Source organism: Pelodiscus sinensis, chromosome 3 (genome assembly GCF_052426305.1).
Source record: "Pelodiscus sinensis isolate ZL-2025 chromosome 3, ASM5242630v1, whole genome shotgun sequence".
Taxonomy (NCBI): Eukaryota; Metazoa; Chordata; order Testudines; family Trionychidae; genus Pelodiscus; species Pelodiscus sinensis.
In genome coordinates this window covers 61,263,204-61,280,894 of record NC_143054.1, presented here as the reverse complement: position 1 = coordinate 61,280,894, position 17,691 = coordinate 61,263,204, and the positions used below count along the sequence as shown (strand labels likewise).

At 42.3% G+C, this 17,691-nt stretch overlaps 1 long non-coding RNA gene across 1 annotated transcript in view; it reads right to left on the bottom strand.

Moving 5' to 3' along the window:
• Window positions 1–10,563: 10,563 nt before the first annotated feature.
• The window catches only part of LOC102450070 (uncharacterized), a 31,960-nt gene continuing 24,832 nt past the window's right edge, over window positions 10,564–17,691 (bottom strand). The window contains exon 3 of the long non-coding RNA XR_331538.5: window positions 10,564–10,859. This is a non-coding gene — a long non-coding RNA (uncharacterized LOC102450070). The remainder of the gene's footprint in view (window positions 10,860–17,691) is intronic.

Genomic DNA, 17,691 nt, shown 5'->3' with positions numbered 1-17,691 from the left:
CTATTGAGTGAAAGTGACACAATCACCATTTTGTGTTTGGGTCATAAATGACAATGGGATTTTTACTGTGGCCTGTCTGTGTCAGCTCACTGGAACCCATGTTATTTACTGGCTCCTCTCCACAAAGCACTTAACTCCTTATGCTAGCTGCTAGGAATGGGGGCAGGCATGTACACACGGCAAAGGCCTACTCCGTTCCCACTTAAATCAGTAAAAGCAGCAACAAGCCCTGAAATTCTTCTCTACGTAGAATGATAGAAGGAACCTTGAAAGGTCACCAAGTCCAATCCCCTGCCCTCACAGCAAGACAAAGCACCATCTAGATCATCCCTGATAGATGTTTATCTAACCTGTTCTTACATATCTCCAGTGATTGAGATTCCACAATCTCCTTAGGCAATTTATTCCAGTGATTAACCACCTTGACAGTCAGGAAGTTTTTCCGAATGTCCAACCTAAACCTCCCTTGCTGCAATTTAAGCCCATTGCTTCTTGTCCTATCATCAGAAGTCAAGGAGAACAATTTTTCTTTCCTCTTTGTAACACCCTTTTAGATACTTGAAAACTGCTAGTATGTCTCCCCTTAGTCTACTCTTTTTCAGAGTAAACAAACCCAATTCTTTCAGTCTTTCCTCATAGATCATGTTCTGTAGACCTTTCATCATTTTTGTTGCTCTTCTCTGGACCTTCTTCAATTTCTCCATCTTTCTTGAAATGTGGTGCCCAGAACTGGACAGAATACTCCAAATGAGGCCTAATCAGCACAGAGTAGAGAGGAAGGATTACCTCTCATGTCTTGCTCATAACACTCCTGTTAATGCATCCCAGAATCATGTGTGCTCCTTTTTTTGCTGAAACGATGTCACACTATCGACTCATATTTAGCATGTGGTCCACTATGACGCCTAGATCCCTTTCTGCAGTACTCCTTCTTAGACAGTCACTTCCCATTCTGTATGTGTGAAACGGATTGTTCCTTCCTAAGTGGAGCACTTTGCATTTGTCCTTATTAAACTTCATCCTATTTACCTCAGTCCATTTCTCCAGTTTATCCAGATGATAAATTATGAACCTTTCCTCCAAAGCACTTGCAACATCTCCCAGCTTGGTATCATCCACTAACTTAATAAGCATATTCTCTATGCTAATATCTAAATCATTGATGAAGATATTGAACAGAAACAGTCCCAAAACTGACCCCTGTGGAACCCTACTTGTTATGCCCCTCCTGTATGACTGTGAACCGTTAATAACTATTCTCTGAGAGTGGTTATCCAGCCAATTATGCCCCCACTTTACAGTAGCCCCATCTACACTATATTTCTCTAGTTGATCAAAAAGGTCATGTAAGACCGTATCAACTGCTTTACTTTACTAAAGTCTAGGTATACCACATCCACTGCTTTTCCCTTATCCACAAGACTTGTTATCCTACCAAAGAAAGCCATCACATTGGTTTGACATGATTTATTCTTTACAAATCCATTCTGACTGTTACCTATCACCTTATCTTCCAGATGTTTGCAGATGAATTCCTTAATTATCTGCTCCATTATTTTCCCTGGCACAGAAGTTAAGTTGACTGGTCTATAATTTCCTGGGTTGTTCTTATTTCTCTCTCTTTTTTTTTTTTTATAGATGCGTACTATATTTCCTTTTTCCAGTCTTCTGGAATATCTCCCAACTTCCATGCCTTTTCATAAATGATAGCTAATGGCTCAGATACCTCCTCTATCAGCTCCTTGAGTATGCTAGGTGCATTTCATCAGGCCCTGGTGACTTGAAGACATCTAACTTTTCTAAGTAAAGGTTGGACCTCTCTGGTCCAGCATTACTGGGACCTGATTGGTCCTGAACAAGACAACTTGCTGGATCAGGGGAGGTCTCCTGCCATCGGCCCCCAAGCCCGTCACCCGCTGCTGGCAGGCTTCTCCAGCAGGCAATCCTGCCTTGCTCTCCCCCCAACCTGGCTGGGCTGCTTGCCCAGCTATTCCTGGCCCCCTGGGCAGCACAGGTTCCAGCTCCTGCAGCGGGGCTCTGTTCCTGTGCATCTGGGAGCAGCCATGGGGCTGGGGCTCCAACCCTGGCTCCACGCCACCCGAGCCCTGGCCTCATGCAGCCGGGGAAAGCCGTGGGGCTCTGGTCCCATCCCTGGGCAGCTCTAGCCCTGGCCCCACACAGTTGGGGAAAGCCGTGAGGCTCCAGCCCTGACCTGGTGCAGCCTCAGCCCATCCCCCGCACAGCTGGGGAAAGCAGTGGGGCTCCATCCCGCATCCCCGCACTCCTGGGGGCTGCTGGAGGGCTCCAGCCCCAGTCCTGCACTGCCCGTAGCCAGGCTGCCAACTCTGATGTGCCTCCCGGCTAGTCCTCCTTTCCTTAGGCTCCTGGGCTCTCTGCTCCAGGGACATCCAGAGTCCTGCCAGACCCTGGATTTTGCTGGATCAGAGACCTGGGTTTTGGAGCTATAACCTGTAATTTTTACCTTGTTCTTTTTTTAAGTTCTAAATCTACCTCATTTCTACTAGCATTCAGTATGTTAGGCATCTAGTCACCATCAATCTTCTTGGTGAAAACCAAAACACAGAATTGTTGAGCACCTCTGCCGTTTTCAAGTTTTCTGTTGTTGTTTTTCCATCTTCACTGAGCAATGGATCTCTCCTGTCCTTGGTCTTCATCTTGCCCCTCTCATATATTTGTAGCATGTTTTTCGTTACCTTTTTATGTCTCTTGCTAGATTGAGCTGATATTGGTTAGACCAACAGGATATGACTTTTCTAATTGCCACACTGAACTTTCTGCTTTGAATTAAGACCCATATTTCTCACACAGACACTGAATCACTAACAGCGCCAAACCCCAGGCACTATGTATGCACATTTTTCTTTCTATTTTATCTCAGAAGGCTTGGATGTGTGAATTGTGACTCTTTGAGCATTTCAGAATTTTTTTAAATTAAGAACTGCTGTAACAGCTGGACAGTGTTGCCTTTGATCATTTTTGTTATGTGTATGAGTGTACATGGTATCTAATACCAACAATAACACAGAGTTAAGCTAGAAAGATTTTTGCAAATTTAATTGTTTGGCCTAGAACATGAATGGAGACAAAGTGCACAAATAGCTCGTTTGATAGCCTGTTTTTTGCTGAAATGGACTAAAAACCTATAGTATGCCAACATTCCAATTCAACAATGAGAAGCCCTTTGGCACCTTATAGACTAAAGGTGCCATAGGACTCTTGTTTTTATAGATTTTTTTTTTTTTAAAGCAGAGACCTGCATATGCAACTCTGGCAATGGGACTGCATTTCCGATATTCTCATGAGGTATTGTTGGATGCTTTAAAAACATATTAAATGTACACTGGAACACTCACGCTCTGGAACAAGAGTTAGAGACTAAGACCATTGGTTTAGATCCTAAATATTAAGCCTGCTTTAAAACAAGTTACAACTCTTCATTATGCACCCTACTATGTAACTGCTCCAGACACCCTTGCCTTCAGTTCAGAGCACCTAATTCACATTGCAGTTTAGTATCAGCTGCTAGAGGCAAGGACTGTTGCTTAATTATATCCTGCTTTTCCTTTTTAGTTCCATTACATGTAATTTAAATTGCTGCAGTTTTATCATTTAACCTACAGTAATGGAAATGAAACTAGTTGAATGGTTTATTTCTTAAAATGCAGGTGATCAGAGCAACTTGTCTTTGCCATAAAAATGAATACTAATTACAAACACGATTACACTATAGGACTAATTAGCCATCCAAAAAGATATGTAAGCCCAATATTTGTATATGTTAGCTGAAATATTGTAATCCTACTTACTGTTTGCTCTCTCATATCTGCCCAATTCTGATTTGGAGTCTAGATTCTGATTTGTTAACTATGTATTTTCATAATTTTTTTCAGTGAATCTAGATAACTCCTAAACAAAGGAGTAAAGTCTGCTCTTCTTACATGGACAGAGACTCCTCCTCTGAAGTCACCGGGAGTTCTGGATATGAAGGAGTTTAGCATATAAGAACTGAGATTCATCATATGGATTAGTGAACAGAATTTATTCCTAATACAAGTGCAATTGCAGTAAGTAATCTACAAAAGGAAGAGATGACAGGCTGTAATGATGCTGGCTTGTTTTTGTTGACTGGGCATATAATTATACAGTACAAATATCATACTTAATTTTCAGCTCAATGTGAAAATACTGTACTGATTCACTGAAATCTTAACTGCAACTCTCAACTTTTGGGTTACTAATACCTTTTTTCACTTTTATGATTTTTGAAAGGCAATATTCTTTTTCAGTACTACACCCTTAGCTGAATTTAAGAGTTCTTTGAATGTTTATATTTTATACAAGTGTGTAAAATATACACATGAACGCCTGTATATTTTGGTAGAAATATAGCCATCATAAACATGACAACTGCAAACAATACATATCAGAGAACATATGACAGAAAGTGAAGAATAATCTATTCAGATTTAGCAGGGTTATTTTGTGTACAGAAAGTAGAAAATAATTATTAAAAAAATCATCAGAATTCTGGTCTAATAACAAACAATGGCCAAACAGATCCATGGGAGCTTCATGATCATAAGTAGCTAAGGCTTCAGATTTTACTTGTATTTTAATATTGTGGAGGCAGATGTGTCTAGTGGTGAGGACACTACATTGCGAGTTAGAAGATTGGGGTCTCAGCTCTGCTGCTAACATGCTGTGTGATTTTAAACAAGTATTTTCTCTCAGTGAAATCCTTGTTTCATTCAAGTCAATGGGACTTTTGCAACTTACTTCAATAGGACCAGGAATTAACCCTCTAATTCTGCTTCCATCCCCACCTTTGTCTTTGTTTTCATCTTAGATTGAGATGTACTGTGTCTCGGTGTGTGCTTTCACAGTGTCTCGCACAATGGACCTGAGTCTTGCTCGTCTGAAGTCCTTAAGCACTAATGTAATACAAGCAATAATAATTTTACAGTTGATATGACTTATCATGAAAATAACTCAAATCAGTGGAGGGCAACCTTTGGCCCAGGATTGCAAACAACCCATTGGGTTTCTATGTGTGGCCCATGACACATTTTGCTTACCACTGCCCACATCCAGGCTTGCCAGATTCTGCAGATTTCCATCTGCCTAATTTTTTCCTACTGGTATTACTAAAGTGACACGCACATACAGCAAGGGCAGATGAGGTGAGGAGTGTGCTGATTGCACACAATCTTGTGAGAGCCGTGTGCTCTTTCTGAATCCAATCAAAGCACTGTTACAGTTCAATTGGCACAGCCTACAAATTCTAAGTACGCAAATGCGTAAAAGTGGCCTATTCCAGTAGACCATCTTGGTTATGATAATCTTGTGGCCCATTGAGATGGAGGAAGGTGGCTAATGTGTCCCACTCGCTAGCCTAGATAGCCCATCACTGATGTAAATATATAGATATGCTCTTGAAAAGGTTTTGTTCTGTTTTAGTTTAAATTCTTTGAAACGCTACAGAAAAATATGTTCTTTCTGCAGGCTAGATACTATAGGAATCCACACAAAGGAAGAACAGATTTTTTAAAAGGAAACACCACATTTGGTATATTACAGTTTTATTCCTGAGTGAAAAGTAGTCTTATAGAGCATATTTCTCCAAAGGGGTTGAACTTTTTGAAGGTTTCCCAGCTAAGCAGCACCAAATAACAATACACACTGCTTGACTTCACTTGTGTTTCTTTTTCACCATCTCCATACAAAAAACAACAACTGAAAAAGTATCTGTTACAATGATCAAGGTTTTGCCATTCAAATCTCTCTAAATTACAGGCTTTTCCTCAGGCCATTTAAGGTGGAGTATATAATGCATGGCTGTGTTACTCTTTGAATTCACTGTAACTGGTTATTACTACTCTAAACTGTAGCAGTCTGTACAAAAGGCTTTTCTATAAATAAATACCATCCTGGTGAGGCAGATGAAAGTCCCTATCCAGAACGCCTGCATTACTGAACCTCTGGTTTTCTGCTTCTCTGCTAAAAATGTATTTGAACTGTTTGGGAAGGAGAAGCCTGTAAACACTTGATGGCTGTTGAGCTCCTGAAAATTTAATTAACTGGAAGTCAGTAATGTTGGTATACAGCTGGCTTTCCTCCTGTTCTTTAATTTATGGTGAGGGCAATTCTTTTAAAGATTCCAGGGATTTTTAGTGGACAGGTCATGGAAGAAGGTTACCATAACTCTGTGTTCTTTGTGATCCAGCTACTGTCTATTATGTTCATATTGCCATTATTTAATAGGGCCACTTGGCTCAAGTTCATGAGTGGAATCCTGGTCCCACTGAAATCAGTAGCAAAACTCCCATGAACATTAGTGTGGCTGGGATTCCACCCTATGTCTTTGTGTTGTGCTGATGGCTAGCAGTATCTTGTGGCAGTCTTCACTGAGCCCTCGGTTATTCTGCTTTTCATCTCATCATCCGAACACTTGGCAGATAGTGTCCAGTGGTAGAAAGTCTTTCCAGAAATAATACAAGGATCTTATAACTACGCACATGCCTGAGGGCTTGCAGTGAGTCAGTTCAATGCTCCCCAAATCGACCATGCTGATGAGAATACCTAAAGAGCAACCAGAATCAATACACCCATGCATAGGGCTCCAATTTAAGGATGCTCTCCTGTGTCTGAAATCGTGCCTCTCAGAGCAGCATAGAGCCCTGTTGGATAGACTATAACTTGTATCCCTTTTACTAGCAAGGAAAAGTCAAGCCAGATTCATGTTTCTAGTTACATTTAATTCATCAAATTAGACTAGAAGCTCTTAGAGGCAGGGACTGTCACTTACTGTGTGTAATATCAAGCACAGTGGGTCTTTGATCTTATTTGAGGCTCAGCTGTACTACAAATTGTAACAATGAGGGGATACAGAACTGTCAAATGTTTGGCACTTATGGCAAATAGTACTTTCCATATTGAAAGCACTGTGCAGACATTCACTAATTAATCCCTTTCTACTTTTGAGAGAGTGTTGCGTGCTTGCTCCAAGCATTCAGAAATCGTGAAATCGGTTGTACAATCATGAAATTAAAAAAAAAAAATCCCCACGAACAAATGTGGATTCTTTTTATTTGCCTTCTGGTTTCTGAATTTTTAGGATAAACCTACTTCATGATCTCATGTCTTTTCAAGCCTCATGGTGGCCAAGGAACATCCCTTTTCTTTTTTTACAGGAAAGCCAATTCCAGCAGCTGGGGTTTTGAAGAAACATCAAATATCACAGGAAATGCTGAGACAGAGATCCTTGAGCTTTGCCTCTTAGCCAGTGGGAGTTGTGGTTGTGGTGCCTGTAGGCAGCACTGCATGGAGACCCCTAGTCCTGCACCCTCCCCCTCTTAATAACCACTGACAGAGGGATGTGCCAGTAGCTTTTGGGAGCTAAGGTAAGTGCTGCCCCTCAATTTCTTCCCGCCCCCCACCCCTGCACCAGCCCAGAACATATCCCCAAACTCCATCCCAGAGCCTTCACACCCTCCTTCAATTCAACTCCCCTGCCCAGTCTGGTGAGGGTGAGGGAAAGTGAATAATGGAAGGAGGGGGGATGGAGTGAGCAGGGGTGGGGCTTTGGAGAAGCAGCTGGGCAACAGTTTTGGGGTTTGTGGGATTAAACAGTTGGCAACTCTACTTATAGCTATAGACATAAAGTTCTAACATAACTACAGTGCTACTGTAGATCAAGTGCTACTCTATAACCACTATAGTTCCTAGGGACTGGAAGCTAAATGACTAGAAATGTTGTGTACGTATGCCATAATAAAAGGGTATGTCTATAGTGGATAGTTCTACAATTATAGCAGATACAGCTGCACTAGGCAATCAGTTTAAATAGACAGCACTTCAAAATGCAAACCCAGAATGCCATCAGGACTTTGAACTCCAGCTTTTTCTGTACAAACTAGTTTTCCCGGACACAACACTCACCCTCTCTTCCTCTCCTTCTGACATTCCTCTTCTTGATCTGGTAAACCTGTCCCAACACTTGTACAAAACATAAAACCAGAAGCCTGACCACATGTGGTCACTGACAATCACATGGCTCTTTGCAAGAGTATGGTTCTTAAATGTGATGTCCTGACCAAATTCCAGTTAGAGTAACTGTAGTCAAGGGTGCCTATGTGGAGTTTCCCTTATGACCAGCACACTTTGGGACATCTCTGCTGTATGGTATAGAGCTCAAAGCAACAATACACAGGGACTAGAAGGAAAGCATCTCAGTCCAGCAGGCATAGCTGGACTGAAAGGAAAGGGAAAAAGAAGGAACTAAGTAAACTGTCTTGAAATCCCACTTCTTTGGATTAGGGGTAGAGGAAAAATATCTCTTTGCTGCCCATCTCATGCTTACCAACCCTAAGAGAGAAAATGGAAAGCAACTGCTGTCATCAGACCTCAGACAAGGGAGGATGCAAGGTATTTTGAAGAAAGCAGTACAAATCAATGTGGCTTGGGCAGTTGGATGGTATGGGAATCTTCAACACTCCCCCTAGGAACAGGGAAAGGAAGGAAGTCATCTTTCCTGCCTCCCTTAAGGGGAGATGGATCATCATCTCTTCCCAGTGTGGTAGATAAAGGGAGGGTTGGTTTAGAAAGAATGCTAGATTAAAAGCACTCTGCCTGCCTAAAATTAGATCTTAAAAAGTTGTTTTCCTCTTAAAGTATAGCGGCACTTCCCTTGGTTTTGTTATCATTGGCTAGATGGAATAGCATGCTGATTCTCAGACATATGATGGATGATAAAATGTTTTTTATATTGACTTTCACAGATAGCTAAGGCCAGGTCTACACTAAATGGGAAGTTTGAACTAAGATAAGCAAAAACTTAAACAACAAATAGAGTGGTAGCACCTTAAAGACTAACTAGACATGCAGATGGTATCATGAGCTTTTGTGGGCACAACCCACTTCTTCAGACTGGGCTACCCCTCTGAAGCTTAAGATATGCAACCTCAGCTATGTTAATTACTGGTTAATTATGAGTTCCCCAGTTAGCCCCACAGCAGGAGGTCGATGGGAGCAAATGATCCCATTGGCTTCTCTTACTCCTCACAGGAGCAGGAGTACCAGCCACCAATGGAGGTGCCCTCTGAGTTTGATTTAATGAGTCTTTACTAGACCCGCTAAATCAAATTCCAGAAGATTGATCATGGCAGTATCGATCTTCCCTGTAGCAAAAACATGGTTTTTATGGGAGTTGTGTAATTTAGCCCACCATTTGGTTCTTGAGAGCAGATTTTGGATCTTAGATTCCAAACTCATGGTATTCTATGCCCAGACTAAACATGTTAGCAGATGGTGACTTCTGCTGCTAATGCTGCTTTCTATAAATGCCAAATGTGTCTCAGCCGGCTCTTGACAGTGATAACCTAGATAAATATTTTAATTTACATAAGAAACTCCTTCATTTCCAGAACTGTACTAAATAGTCTAAAATCACAGAAGGGGTATATCAGGTAGGTTTGGCTCCAAGATTGGCCTACCCCGTGACTCTGGCTGTTGTGCGGCACTACCCTGTGGGAAAGGGGTGTTACTCTAGAATTTGGTCACTAGGTTTTACTGCCCTGAGATAGGCAAGTGTAGTTATAGACTTTGGTTGCTATGCTGCACTACACTGTGAGAAAGGGGCATTATTATAAACTATGGCCACTAGGCCACACTGCCTTGAGGGAGAGGGGTGTTACTATTGACTCCAGCTACTAGGCCACATGGTCTGGTGAGAAAGAGGCTGGGTTAGAGGCTTGCCTGACAGCTCTGACAGTCACAGAAGACTGTGGGTGCACTGACACATGCAAGGCGGATGCTAATGAAGATGTCACTGAGGCCCACCATTCTTACTCCTGGAGGGTGGGCAAGATGTCCTGCAACATACACTAAGTGCAATTTGCAGCAACAGCGTAAGCATCGTTGCTTATAATGGAACAGAGAGCTCAGAGCTGTGCAGTGGACTCTGTGTACATCCACAACTGTACTGTTAATGAATTAACTGCTTGAATGCATTCTGCAGTCCTCTAAACAATTTTAGCCTATCATTGCAAACTGAAGTTAGCTAGTAACAAGTACATTTTTTCTGTGTACTTTAATTCTGATTCACATCTTTTACATTATGCATAGTATGGTTTTTTTTCTTTGAGAGGGTGTCAGATATACTGTCATACTTGCACATGGAAGTTCCCAGCCATGCCACTTCTGTGTATATCTATCTGCAAGTGTTCTGTAGCTTGAATGTTCAAAAGTAACAAGTGATATTGGGTGTCCAACTTGAGACACTTTATATGAGGTTGATTTTCAGAAAGGGCTGAGCAACTGGCTTTTAAAAATCAGGGGTTACAGGTTGGGCATCCAAAATCACTACTCATTTCTGCATATTGAGACCATAGGTAATCATGGCCCAGAGTCATTCTGCTGGGTTTTGCAGCTGAATGTTGGGTTTGAGAAAGATACATGGACTAGACCTGGATACTTCTCCTTACCAGTAGGAGAACATTCAATAACTAGTGTGTGTTCATGATGTGTGTCTCAGGAGTTCAGAGGATCATTGCACAAACATTGCTGGTTTATTGTTGCACCAAGACAAAACAAATATACAGAAATGAGAAAAGCCAGTAAATGCTTAACTTGTAAGTACTAAACTAGGCAATCTGCAGCAAGCTTGCCAGAAACAAGTCCTTTGTCCTTAGGCTCTTGGCATATCTAGGTCATGACTTCAAAACCATAGTCCTGCAGATTCCAAACAGACTGGTACCTGCTTTCTTAGCATATCTTCTCATGAAAACTGCCAGCCTCTTTCTGATTTTTCTTCTCTACCCTGGCTGAGCTGTTTTATCCACCTGCAACAAGTAAACACAATTAGACTCTATGATTAGGGCTCCTCTGGAGATTCTGTAGTAGCTGCATAACTTCCCAGATACTGTCTGTCTGGGTACTGTAAGTTCATTCTCTCTAGTAATCTATCCGAAATAACTGGAATGCTCCAGTGTCATTTATACCCATGTAAGCAGAGTCTAAACGAATGCTTCCCTGACAGCCAGCTGGAAGGGAGGAGACACACAAAGTATGTCTCATCTAAATACAGTTTGCTCCTGTTTGATTACAATGAGCAAAATACCATTCAGTTGAATATCTAGCTCATGTAAGCAATGTGGCTGGTACTGGGTCACAATCTTAGTAATAAATGCAGGAATTGTGAAATATGGTCACCAATGCTTATAATTATTGTGGGAATACAGAAAAGACAGGCTGTGACTAACCTGTCTGAAAGAAGGAAGCCACTCTCAGCATAAAGAACTTTGGATGGTCAAGGGCTTGTATGTCAGAGTATGTCTATACTAGCCCCCTACTTAGCCTCCCTAGTTCTAACGTAGGCATTCGAACTAGCAAATGAAGCCCGGGATTTAAATATCCCAGGCTTTATTTGCATGTTCCCGTCCAGTCGCCATTTTTAAATGCCACTAGACCGGACTAACTGCCCGTGGCTACATGCGGCAGTTAAACAGTAATTCGAACTAAGGACTTAGTTCGAATGACCGTTTCACTGTTGCGTGTTGCCGCAGGCAGTTAGTCCGTTCTAGTGGCATTTAAAAATGGCAACCGGATGGGAACATGCAAATAAAGCCCAGGATATTTAAATCCCGGGCTTCATTTGCAAGTTCGAATGCCTATGTTAGCCTCCCTAGTTTGAACTAGGGGGCTAGTGTAGACATACCCTCAGAGATTTGTGAGAATAAGAGGGGCAGGTAGGACTCCTAATCAGCAGTCTGCATGCCCTCAAGGGTGTGCCCCAAAGACTGATTCAAGCTGTTTCTCCTGTTCTGGAGAGGCCCAACAAGTGGCCAGCACAGCCTGTAAGGTGCCTCTTTACCTCCTTCATTTGGTGGGAGGAGATAAACTTTGCAGATGCACCTCTGGATCTGGGTCTGCACTGACCAAGGGCTGCAACTGCGAGTGGGATGCAGAAAAGGTTTGGGCATGTGAAGGGGACTTTTGGACTTGGATTTAAGAACCTGAGAAGAAAAAGGACACTGCCCAACCTACTTAGGGTGAGATTTTTTTTCTCATGGTTTAGGTTTGAGCCCTGCTTGTGCATTTTCCCAAATTAATGCCAAGTATTCTCCTCCTTTTAATAAGTTTCTTTTCTACACTAAGGACTCAGTGCTTGTGAGTGGGGAAGCATTGCCTCTAAGAGATGCACAGGAGTGGTGTGTGAATTTCCCAGGTTACCAGGGATAAGGGACTCGAGCCAGTTCTGTGTTGGATCGATGGAAAGTAGGGATGTAAGAATTCTGTTCACTCAGGGCGTATGGCGTTGGCCACTGATGGCAGATGGGATACTGAGCTAGGTGGACCTTTGGTCTGACCTAGTATGGCTATTATGTTCTTAACTGGTTAACTGATCAGCTGATGCTTATTGGCTCCTGTTACTGTTTAAACTCTGCTAGGGAGTGTGGGTGGGCAGCCCAGACCCTGAGGGTTCAGTGGTGGACACGGTCCAGAGCCTGAGGGACCAGCAGCTGGCAATGCTGGCAGCCAGGAGCCCTTGTAACCAATGGAATTTCTATTGGTTAAACAGTTACAGTTTTTTTTAACATTTTTCACATCCCTAATGGAAGGGAACCTCTCAATATTGAGCCTGACCGTGGTTGTGGCTGGCTCCACCTGGCAGAAAAGTTACACCCATATTTCCTACTTTTCCCCAATTGTTGATGGGATATGACCGAGACTCTTCCAAAACTGATGAAACAGTAGTGATGGATGGCAGAACAAAGAGCAATGGCCTTAAATTACAGTGTGGGAGGTCTAGATTGGATTTTAGGAAAAACTGTTTCACTAGGAGGGATGTGAAGTACTGGAATGAGTTACCTAGGGAGGTGGTGGAATCTCCATCCTTAGAGGTTTTTAATCTCGGCTTGACAAAGCCCTGGCTGGTTTGATTTAGTTGGGATTGGTCCTGCCTTGGGCAGGGGGCTGGACTTGATGACCTCCTGAGGTTTCTTCCAGCTCTATGATTCTACATGCCTTGTTACAAAGGTACACAAAGAAAAATAATTCATGACAGTATTGCCATGTAAATTGCATGGGGGAACTCTGCCTTTCATGGGATAATTCCTATCAAAAGAGGATTTCTCAAACATGGCAGGGAGCCGGAGATGCAAGCTGTCAGCCTTCACCTCAAACCCCACTTTACCTCCAGCATTTATAATAGTGTCAAATATATATATAAAAAAAGTTTTTAATTTATAAGGGAGAACGGTCACATTCAGAGATTTGCTGAGTGAAAGGGATCACCAGTACAGAAATTTGAGATCCATGGAATTAAATAAATCTCCTATGTGAACATTTTATAAATACAGTTTTATCTTATTATCCATAAGTTGTCTGGAAAACTCTGAGTGCAGCCACAAAGAGATGCACTTGTTTGATGCTCAGCAGTTAAAGGTTCCTCATTCATGACTGTAAAATATTTGAAATATTACATAATCCACATCCTAGGCATTTAGGGTGCTGGTCAATGTAAACCATTAAAATCAATATTTATACAAAATTGGGTCAAGTAATCAGCTAGTCAAAATAGCTAAGAAACTAAGAGAGGCAGAGTTGTTCAGGAAGGGAAGATAAAATGGTCAAGGATTAACTGGTTTAATTAGAAAGACCTTGTACTGGAGTCCTGAAAATGATTGTGATTCTGGTTATTGATCTCAGTGGTGGTACTAGCTGGTCTTTCATGAAGAGTTGTGACAATATGAGAGCAGAGCCCAATGGGTTGAAAGACAGCCTAAGCAAAGCACAATATGCCAGTGTCAGTCATATATTTGCATATATCAGAGAGTGTACTGAATGAGCACTCTGTTAGTGGCCACACTGATTCTGTTGGCATGCCCACAAGCAAACTGGGAAGTGGAAAGTGAAACCAGACAAAATTACCCAATGCCAAAATAGAAAGAAGCTCCTGCTTTGTGCTTTCATACCCTGGGATCTCTCCAGAGCTGCTCTGGACATGCAAAAGAGGAAAGGCAGTCAGTGATTTTCAGATGCCTGTCATATTTTCTCTAGCCCCTCTCTGTGACAGGCACACTTTCTGTCATTTACTGGTTCTGCAAATAGCTAGCTTAATGCTTGCAAGACAGAGAATGCTGAAATGGAGCAACGTATCCTGGAGTTGCAGGATGCCCCTCAGCATGACCCTGTTTGCACTCTGCTATTCCAGAGAAGTGTTGTTGCCTTTGGTTCTCAAATTCATTATTTATCAAAGTCAAACAAATTATGAAACAACTTTCTGGGGAATGCTGCCTGGTTAACCTACAGATCTTACTGCTGACACAAATCTATGAGCTGCCTCATGCAATCAGTTCTTGTAGGCTGTGTTACCAGACACAAGCTCTGCCTAAAGAGTGGCCGATTTGGAAAGCTCACAGAGAACCTGAAATCATGGCACTGCTAAACCAGCATGTGTCTTTGTCAGACTAACCTTTCTAGATTTGCTAAGCCTTCTGCAATAACCTTTGGATGCAAACTGAATATTTATCATGTGGGTGGCATAAGGGGCAAACTTTAAGGGAATAATTCCCCACTTGCCAAGAATCCCAGGGACTGCACCTAATTTGCATATTGTAATTGCGTAACCATTCCCCCCTCTTCAAAAGCAAATCATAATCAAAATGGGTTGTACATTTCCTGAAAGTTAGATATTAATAAGCTTGAATAGTTGTATCCAATTATTTTGGTTTTGTCTGCAGTGTTGGAGCATACCTGCAAAGAAAAACATGTTTAGACATGTAACTTTACAGGCTGGATCTGGCCCGCCAGACTTCTGGATCCAGCCCAGTGGCCCAGCAGAACCCACAGGCAAACTCCTTGCTTGTCGCAGCCCAGCACATTGCTCACAGCGGCCGGTTACCCCCAACATGTGTGCCTCTGCATGGTGTGTCCCCCTTGGGAGGAGGGGAAATCATCCATTGGGAGCTTCAAGAGCAGTGCTTGTTAGTGTGTGCAGCACTTGGAGACCTGTTTCCTCCCCAAGGAGCGAGCCACACAGAGACACACATGCTGGCCTCAAAAGCCAGCTTCTTTGAGTGGCATGTTGGGTTGTGGAAGGCAGGGAGCCTACTCAAGCGTGCCACTGGGCCACCAGCCAAGTGTTGCCAACGGGAACAGCCTCCAGTCTGAGCCTGCATCTGGCACCCCGTCCCACAGCTCAACTCCCTGCCCCAGATCAGAACCCCTTCCTGAATCCAAATCCCATTCCAGATCCCACAACCTCTCCTGAATGCTAAGCCCCTACCTAGAGCTCCCTCCTGTACCCAAATTCCATCCCAGACACAGCAGCCCCTCTGTTAATATTGTAGAAAGGTGCAGCCTCGACCACTTACCCAGTTCTTGGAGTGTCCCCTCATAGAAAATTGCCTATCTTGGCCTAAATATGTGTGGCCCAATCCTATAAACCTTTATGGCGTGTTCTAAAGCCAACTGACATCAATGGAAATTTCATGGCCTTGAAAAACACATCATGGACTGTGAAATCTGGTTTCCCCCATTGAAATTGGCTGCTACAGGGAGCATGGCAGTATTGCTGCCCTTATTTCTGTGTTGCCCCCCAGAGCGGGGTTTCTGGAAGATGGCTCCTCACCAGGCATCTAGCCCACCACCTAGCTCTGGAGACAGTGCTGAAGCCAGCAGCAGTGAAGAAATAAAGGCGGCAATATCATACCATGGTGCCCGAAGGATGCAAAAATAAGGGAAGCATGCTCTGGTATTGCCACCCTTACGTCTTCTCTGATGCTGGCATCACATTGTCTTCAGAGCTGTATTCTTGGCCAACAAGTATCTGCCATCCTCTGGCCTCCCAGCTCTGAACCAAGTGCAGAAGTAAGGGTGGCAATACTGTACCTCTGTCCCCTAAAATAGCCTTGTGATGTCCCCTCCTCCGATGACCATCTTTTGGGTTGGGACCCCCATGGTTACATCATGATATTTAATAGTTAAATATCTGGAACCATGAAATTCAAGATTTTTAAAATACTATGACAGTGAAATGGGCCAAAATGGACCATGAGTTTGCTAGAACCCCATCAATGGCATTGGGATCAGATATTAGAGGACTCCCTTTCAAGTTATTGGACTACTCAAGTGAATGTGGCGTAGTCATGGGTAAGGGTTGAAGGACCACAATGCTAATTAGTTAGGGGCACTCTGCTAGAAGAGCTGGGAATGACTCTGCTTTTGTTCAGCTTTTCAATGTACTCTGCATTTCTAGACTAACCATGCTGTTCTTGGAGCAAAGAACAGTGTTTTTCACTCTTTCTATATTACTTGGCTTTGTTCATGCCCTAAGATAGTGTCACTCTTGGAATCCAACCAAGCAAAAGTAAGTGTTCTACTTTTTGCCTCTGGAATTCTGGTCATAGTGTGGCTTGCAGCTATGTATTTAGCACCCATGAGCAACATTCTAGTATTTATTTATAAATTGATAGTATTTATTTCAATATTTTAAAAAATGAAATCTTTCTAAACGACTAGGCTAAGAAAGCTATAAAGAAAAAGTGGATCCTCCAAAAAAACATCAGCATAAAATGTCTCATAAAGAATAGATAGAATTATTCTGTATAGGATAGATAATCAGGTATAGCAAAAGCAAATAAAGAGTGAAACCTAACATTATCAAAGCATGAATGATTCCATAACTCTGCATGCAATGTTAAAAAGCAAAATTTGGAAAATTCTCTGATTTTTAAGAACAGGATTGTTATTATCTGTGTTACAATTACTGCCACTCATTCTTGTACCAATGTATTTTTTAAAAACACTGTTTAGTACTGAAGTAGTTATATGAAAAAGCAAATATTAATGTTTTAGATAGCAGAAACTTATTGAACCACCAGATCCAGCTGTGCAAACATATATAGCCTTAATTTTTTTGTAATTCTTCCCTTTCCTGTAAAGTAATGTAAGAGGACTACCTGATCTAGTGGTATTGTGTAAAAGCAAACTGGTACCAAGCATTTATGAAGAATGCTGCTCCTAAAAAATCCTATCCCTCATCTTGGATGAGGCACTTTCTGTTTTGTTATTCTATAATTTTTCCTTACTCTACTTCTGCGAGGGCAGTACATGTGTTGGTTTTGTGATCTCCAGTTAAAGAATACTGGAAGAAGTGAAGGGGGAGGAACCGTTCTGTGGCTAGGGCACATGACAGAGCACTACAAACTTACTGGGGGTATGTCTACACTAGTTCGTTAATTCGAGCTGGGTAGACAAATGAGGCGACCGGAGTTGCAAATGAAGCCCAGGATTTAAATATCCCGGGCTTTATTTGCATGTTCCCGTCCGGTCGCCATTTTGAAATTTCACTAGCCCGAACTCACTGCCGCGCAGCTACATTAATTCAAACTAAGGACTTAGTTCCAATTAACGTTTTATTGTTGTGTGTAGCCGCGCGGCAGCGAGTTCAGGCTAGTGAAACTTCAAAATGGCGACCGGACGGGAACATGCAAATAAAGCCCGGGATATTTAAATCCTGGGCTTCATTTGCAACACCAGTCGCCTCATCTTTCTACCTAGCTCGAATTAACGAGCTAGTATAGCCATACTTTTTTAAATCTGCCAGGGTATTTAAATGTCTTAAAATATGGATATTTGCACAAGATTTTTCACTGCACTCAAACGATA